Below are 8,962 nucleotides of genomic sequence, written 5' to 3' on the forward strand. Positions count from 1 at the left end.
AACATAGATATAATAGGCATAGGTATAACATATAGACATAATAGACATAATAGATACAGGTATAAAATATAGATAATAGATATAATACATATGGGTATAAAATAGAGACATAATAGATATAATAGATATAGGTATAAAATATAGACATAATAGATATAATAAATACAGGTATAAGATATAGCTATAATAGATATAATGGATATACGTATAAAATACAGATATAATAGGTATAAAATATAGATATATTAGTTATAATTGAGATAGGTATTAAATATAGATATAATATATATAGTTATAAAATATAAATGTAATAGATAATATAGATATAGGTAGAAAATATAGATATAATTGATATAGGTATAAAATATGGATACAATTGATATAATAGATATAGGTATAAAATATCGACATAATAGATATAATAGATACAGGTATTAAATATAGTCATAATAGATATAGGTATAAAATATAGACATAATAGATATAGGTATACAATATAGACATAATAGATATAATAAATATAGGTATAAAATATAGACTTAATAGATATAGTTATAAAATATAGACATAATATATATAATAGATATAGGTAAAAAATACAGACATAATATATATAATAGATATAGGTATCAAATATAGACATAATAGATATAATTGATATAGGTGTAAAATATAGATAAAATAGATATAATAGGTAAAGGTACAAAATATAGATATAATAGCTATAGGTATAAAATACGGACATAATAGATATAGGTATAAAATATAGATATAATAGATATTATAGATATAGGTATGAAATGTAGACATCGTAGATTTAATAGATATAGGTATACAATAGAGACATAATAGATATAATAGATATAGGTATTAAATATAGACATAATAGATAAAATAGATATAGGTATAAAACATAGACATAATAGATATAGGTATAAAATATAGACAAAATAGATATAGGTATAAAATATAGACATCGATATAATAGATATAGGTATAAAATATAAACATAATAGATATAATAGAGATGGGTATAAAATATAGACGTAATAGATATAATAGATATAGGTGTAAAATATAGACATAGTAGATATAATAGATATAGGTATAAAATATAGACATAATAGACATAATAGATATAGGTATATAATATAGACATATTAGATATAGGTATAACATATAGACATAATAGATATAGGTATAAAATATAAACATAATAGATATAGGTATAAAATACAGACATAATAGATATAATCGAAATAGGTATAAAATATAGACATAATAGATATAATAGGTATAGGTATAAAATATAGACATAATAATTATACTAGATATAGGTATAAATATATACATAATAGATATAGGTAGAAAATATAGACATAATAGATATAATAGTTATAGGAATAAAATATAGACATAATTGAAATAGGTATAAAATATAGACAAAATTGATATAAAAGATATAGGTATAAAATATAGACATAATAGATATAATAGATATAGATATAAAATATAGACATAATAGATATAATAGGTATAGGTATGAAATATAGACATAATAGATATAATAGATATGTGTATAAGATATAGACATAAGCTTCTTCTCCGATAAAACACCAAAGGCGGATGACGCCGGTGCAGCGGGGTGGTCCGGAGGCCCTGGTGGCCCTGGGATGGGGATCCGCGGTGTCTTCCGCGGAGGTTTCGGCATTGGCATCCGGGGCCGGGGTCGCGGCCGTGGACGAGGTCGCGGCCGAGGCCGCAGAGCTCGCGGAGGCAAGGCCGAGGATGAGGAGTGGATGCCCGTCATCAAGCTGGGACGCTTGGTCAAGGACATGAAGATCAAGTCCCTGGAGGAGATCTACCTCTTCTCTCTGCCCATTAAGGAATCTGAGATCATTGACTTTTTCTTGGGGGCCTCTCTCAAAGATGAGGTTTTGAAGATTATGCCGGTGCAGAAGCAGACCCGTGCTGGTCAGCGCACCAGGTTCAAGGCGTTTGTTGCTATCGGGGACTACAATGGCCACGTCGGCCTGGGTGTTAAGTGCTCCAAGGAGGTGGCCACCGCCATCCGTGGGGCCATCATCCTGGCCAAACTCTCCATTGTCCCGGTGCGCAGAGGCTACTGGGGGAACAAGATCGGCAAGCCCCACACCGTCCCTTGCAAGGTGACAGGCCGCTGTGGCTCTGTGCTGGTGCGCCTCATCCCTGCACCCAGGGGCACTGGCATCGTCTCAGCGCCTGTGCCCAAGAAGCTGCTCATGATGGCTGGTATTGATGACTGCTACACCTCAGCCCGGGGCTGCACTGCCACCCTGGGCAACTTCGCCAAGGCCACCTTTGATGCCATCTCTAAGACCTACAGCTACCTGACCCCTGACCTGTGGAAGGAGACTGTGTTTACCAAGTCTACCTATCAGGAATTCACTGACCACCTTGTCAAGACCCACACCAGAGTCTCCGTGCAGCGGACCCAGGCTCCAGCTGTGGCTACAACATAGGCTTATTATACAAGAAAAATAAAGTGAATTAAGCCTGTTAAAAAAAAAAAAAGATATAGACATAATAGATACAACAGATATAGGTATAAAATATAGACAGATACAACAGATATAGATATAAAATAAAGACATAATAGATATAGATATAAAATATAGACATATTAGATATAATAATTATAGGTATAAAATATAGACATAATAGATATAATAGATATAGGTATAAAATATAGATATAATAGATATAGATATCCAATATAGACAAAATAGATTTAGTAGATATAGGTATAAAATATAGACATAATAGATATAATAGATACTGGTATAAAATAGAGACATAATAGATATCGGTATAAAATATAGACATAATAGATTTAATAGATATAGTTATAAAATATAGACATAATAGATATAATAGATATAGGTATAAAATATAGACATAATAGATATCGGCATAAAATATAGACATAATAGATTCAATAGATATAGTCATAAAACATAGACATAATGGATATAATAGATATAGGTAAAAAACATAGACATAATAGATATAATATACGTATAAAATATAGACATAATAGATATAGGTATTAAATACAGACATAATAGAAATAAGTATAAAATATAGACATAATAGATATAATAGATATAGTTATCAAATATAGACATAAAAATTATAATAGATATAGGTAAAAAATATTGACATAATAGATATAGGTACAAAGTATAGACATAATGGTTATAATAGATATAGGTACGAAATATAGACATAATAGATATAGGTATAATATTTAGACATAATAGATATAGGTATAAAATATAGACATAATAGATATAATAGATATCGGTGTAAAATATAGACATAGTAGATATAATACACATATGTATAAAATATAGACATAATGGATATAAGAGATATAGGTATAAAATATAGACATAATAGATATTATAGATGAAGATATAAAATATAGACATAATAGATATAGGTATAAAGTATAGACACAATAAATATAATATATAGACACAAGAGGTATAATAGATATAGGTATAAAATATAGACATAATAGATATAATACATAAAGGTATAAAATATAGATATAATAGATATAGGTAAACAATATACATATAATAGATAAAATAGATATATGTATAAAATATAGATATAATTGATATAATGATAAAATATAAATCTAATAGATATAATAGATATAGGTATACAATATAGACATAATAGATATAGGTATGAAATATAGACATAATAGATATAATAGATATAGGTAAAAAATACAGACATAATAGATATAGGTATGAAATATAGACATAAGAGATATAATAGATATAGGAATAAATTATAGACATAATAGATATAATATATATAGGTATAAAATATATACACAGTAAATTTAATAGATACATGCATAAAATATAGTCATCGTAGATATAATAGATATAGGTATAAAATATAGACATAATAATTATAGGTATAAAATATAGACATAATAGATATAATAGATATAGGTATAAAATATACACATAATAGATACAGATAGATATAGGTATAAAATAAAGACATAGTAGACATAATAGATATAGGTATAAAGTATAGACATAATAGATATAGTGGATATAGGTATAAAATACAGACATAATAGATATAATCGATATGGGTATACAATATAGACATAATAGATATAATACATATAAGTATAAAATATAGACATCATCGATATAATAGATATAGTTATAAAATATAGACATAATAGATATAAATATAAAATATAGATACAATTGAATATATAGAGGTATAAAATATAGACATAATAGATATAGGTATAAAATATATACATAATACATATAAGAGATATAGTTATAAAATATAGACATAAAAGATATAATAGATATAGGTATTAAATATAGACATAATAGATATAGGTATAAAATATAGACATAACAGATATAGGTATAAAATATAGACATAGACTCGGAAAGGGGAACATCACTCACTGGGGCCTATCATGGGGAGGGGGGAGGGGAGAGGAGGGACTGATTGCATTGGGGAGTTATAAATGATATAAATGATGAATTGATGGGTGCTGTCGAGTTGATGGGTGCAGCACACCAACATGGCATAAGTATACATAAGTAACAAACCTGCACGTTATGCACATGTACACTAGAACTTAAAGTATAATAAAAAAAAAAAGAAAAAAAAAATAAAATAAAATCAGAATTCAAAAAAAAAATAAAATAAAATAAATAAAATATAGACATAATAGATATAGGTATAAAATATAGACATAATACATATAATAGATATAGGTATAAAATATAGACATAATAGATATAGTTATATAATATAGACATAGTAGATATAGGTATAAAATATAGACATAAGAGTTACAATAGATGTACGTATGAAATATAGACATAAAAGATATAATAGATATAGGTATAAATTATAGACATAATAGGTATAATTGATATAGGTATAAAATATAGACCTAATAGATATAATAGATAGTGGTATAAAATATAGATATAATAGATATAGGTATAATATATAGACATAATAGATATAATAGATATAGTTATAAAATATAGAAATAATAGTTATAGGTACAATATTTAGACATAATAGATACAACAGATGTAGGTATAAAATATGGACATAATAGATATAATAGATATACGTATAAAACATAGACCTAATAGATTTAATAGATATAGGTATAAAATATAGACATAATACATATAGGTATAAAATATAGACATTATAGATATAATAGGTATAAAATATAGATATAATAGATTAAATAGATGTTCGTATACAAAATAGATACAATAGATACAGGTATAAAATATAGGCAATAGATATAATAGATATAGGTATACAATATAGATATAATAGATATAATAGACATAGGTTTACAATATAGACATAATAGAAATAATAGATGCAGGTATGAAATATAGACGTAATAGATATAATAGATATAGGTAAAAAATATAGACATAATAGACATAGGTACAATATATAGACATAATAGATATAATAGATAGAGGTATTAAATATAGACATAGTACATATAGGTATAAAATATAGACATCATAGATATACGTATAAAATATAGACATAATAGATATAGGTATAAAATATAGACATAATAGATATAGGTATAATATTTAGACATAATAGATATAATAGATATAGGAATAAAATGCAGACATAATAGATATAATAAATATAGGTATAAAACACAGACAGAAGAGATATACGTATAAAATACAGACATAATAGATATAATAGATATAGGTATAAAAAATACACATAATAGATATAATAGATATAGGTATAAAATAGAGACATATTAGTTATAATACATATAGATATAAAATATAGACATAATAGATATAATAGATAAAGATAATAAATATAGACATAATAGATATAATAGATATTGTTATAAAATGATATAGGTGAAAAATATAGATATAAGAGATACAGATATATCATATAGACATAATATATATAATGGATATAGATATAAAATATAGACATAATATATACTTTAAAAATATAGACATAATAGATATAGGTGTAAAATATAGACATAATATAGAATTATTAAATATAGACATAATAGTTATAATAGGTATAGGTATAAAATATAGACATAATAGATATAGGTATAATATGCAGACATAATAGATATAATAGATATAGTTATAAAATAGAGACATAATAGATATAATAGATATAGGTATAAAATATAGGCTCAATAGATATAATAGATACAGGTAAAATATAGATATTATAGATATAGGTATAAAATAAAGATATAATAGTTATAATAGATATATGTATAAAAAAAGATAAAACATATAGAGGTATAAAACATAGAAAATAGATATAATAGATATAGGTATGAAATATAGATATAATAGATATAATTATAAAATATAAATATAATAGATATAATTGATATAGGAAAAAATATAGATATAATGGATATAGGTATAAAATATGGTTATAATAGATATAAGTATAAAATATGGATATAATACATATAATGGATAAAGGCATAAAATACAGACATAATAGATATAATAGATATATGTATAAAAGAGATATAATAGATATAATGGATAAAGGTATCAATTATAGATATAATAGATATAGGTATAAAATATAGATATAGTGGATATAATAGATATAGGCATAAAATACAGACATAATAGATATAATAGATATATGTATAAAATATAAACATAAGAGATATAATTGATATAGGTATAAAATATAGACATAATAGATATAGGTATAAAATATAGACATAATATATAAAATAGATATAGGTATTAAATATACACATAATAGATATAGGTATAAAATATAGACATAAGAGTTACAATAGATGTACGTATGAAATATAGACATAATAGATATAATAGATATAGGTATAAATTATAGACATAATAGGTATAATTGGTATAGGTATAAAATATAGACCTAATAGATATAATAGATAAAGATATAAAATATAGACATAATAGATATAGGTATAAAGTATAGACACAATAAATATAATAGATACAGGTATAATATATAGACATAAGAGGAATAATAGATAAAGGTATGAAATATAGACATAATAGATATAATACATAAAGGTATAAAATATAGATATAATAGATATAGGTATAAAATACACATATAATAGATATAATAGATATACACAGAAAATAGAGATATAATTGATATAATGATAAAATATAAATCTGATAGATATAATAAATATAGGTATACAATAGAGACATAATAGATATAGGTATGAAATATAGACATAATAGATATAATAGATATAGGTAAAAAATATAGACATAATGGATATAGGTATAAAATATAGATATAATAAATATAATAGATATAGGTATAAAATATAGGCATAATAGATACAATAGATATAGGTATAAAATATAGACTTAATAGATATAATAGATATAGGTATAAAATATAGACATAATTGATATAGGTATAAAATATAGACATAATATATATAATAGATATAGGTATTAAATATAGACATAATAGATATAGGTATAAAATATAGACATAACAGATATAGGTATAAAATATAGACATAATAGATATAGGTATACAATATAGACATAATAGATATAATAAATATAGGAATAAAATATAGACTTAAGACATATTGGTATACAATATAGACATAATAGATATAATATATATAAGTATAAAATATAGACATAATAGACATAATGGATATAGATATAAAATATAAACATAATAGATATAATAGATATAGGTAAAAAATATAGGCTTGATAGATATAATAGAGGTATAAAATATAGACATAATAGATATAATTGATAGAATTATAAAATATAGACATAATAGATATAATAGAGGGATAAAATATAGACATAATAGATATAAAAATTATAGGTATAAAATACAGACATAATAGATATAATAGATATAGGTATGAAATATAGACATAATAGATATAATAGATATAGGTATAAAACATAGACGTAATAGATATAGGCATAAAGTATAGACATAATAGATATAAGAGAAGTAGGTATGAAATATAGACATAATAGATATAGGTATAAATTATAGACATAATAGGTATAATTGATATAGGTATAAAATATAGACATAATAGATAAAATAGATATAGGTATAAAACATAGACGTAATAGATATAGGTATAAAATATAGACATAATAGATATAATAGATGTAGGTATGAAATATAGACATAATAGATATAATAGATATAGGTATAAGTTATAGAAATAATAGGTATAATTGATATAGGTATAAAATATAGACATAAAAGATAAAATAGATATAGGTATAAAATATAGACATAAGAGATATAATAGATATAGGTATAAGATATAGACATAATAGATATGATATATATGGGTATAAAATATAGACATAATACATATGATATATATAGCTATAAAATATAGACATAATAGATATAAGAGATATAGGTATAAAATATACTTAATAGATATAGGTATAAAATATCGACATAATAGATATAATAGATACAGGTACAAAATATAGATATAATATATATAGGTATAAAATATAGATATAATAGATATAATAGATATATGTATAAAAAATAGATATAATAGATACATGTATAAAATATAGACAATAGATATAATAGATATAGGTATAAAATATAGATATAATAGATATAATCATAAAATATAATTATAATAGATATAATATATATAGAAAAAATATAGATATAATGGATATAGGTATAAAATATGGTTATAATAGATATAAGTATAAAATATAGACATAATAGACATAATAGATATGGGCATTAAATATAGACATAATAGATATGATAGATATATGTATAAAATATAGATATAATAGATATAATGGATATAGGTATCAAA

The 8,962-nt window shown here is 23.1% G+C and overlaps 1 pseudogene; it reads left to right on the forward strand.

The window, feature by feature from the left end:
- Positions 1-1,620: 1,620 nt before the first annotated feature.
- LOC115896224 lies at positions 1,621-2,501 on the forward strand (annotated as a pseudogene).
- Positions 2,502-8,962: the final 6,461 nt, after the last annotated feature.

The sequence above is a fragment of the Rhinopithecus roxellana genome, unplaced genomic scaffold (genome assembly GCF_007565055.1).
Source record: "Rhinopithecus roxellana isolate Shanxi Qingling unplaced genomic scaffold, ASM756505v1 contig921, whole genome shotgun sequence".
NCBI lineage: Eukaryota > Metazoa > Chordata > Mammalia > Primates > Cercopithecidae > Rhinopithecus > Rhinopithecus roxellana.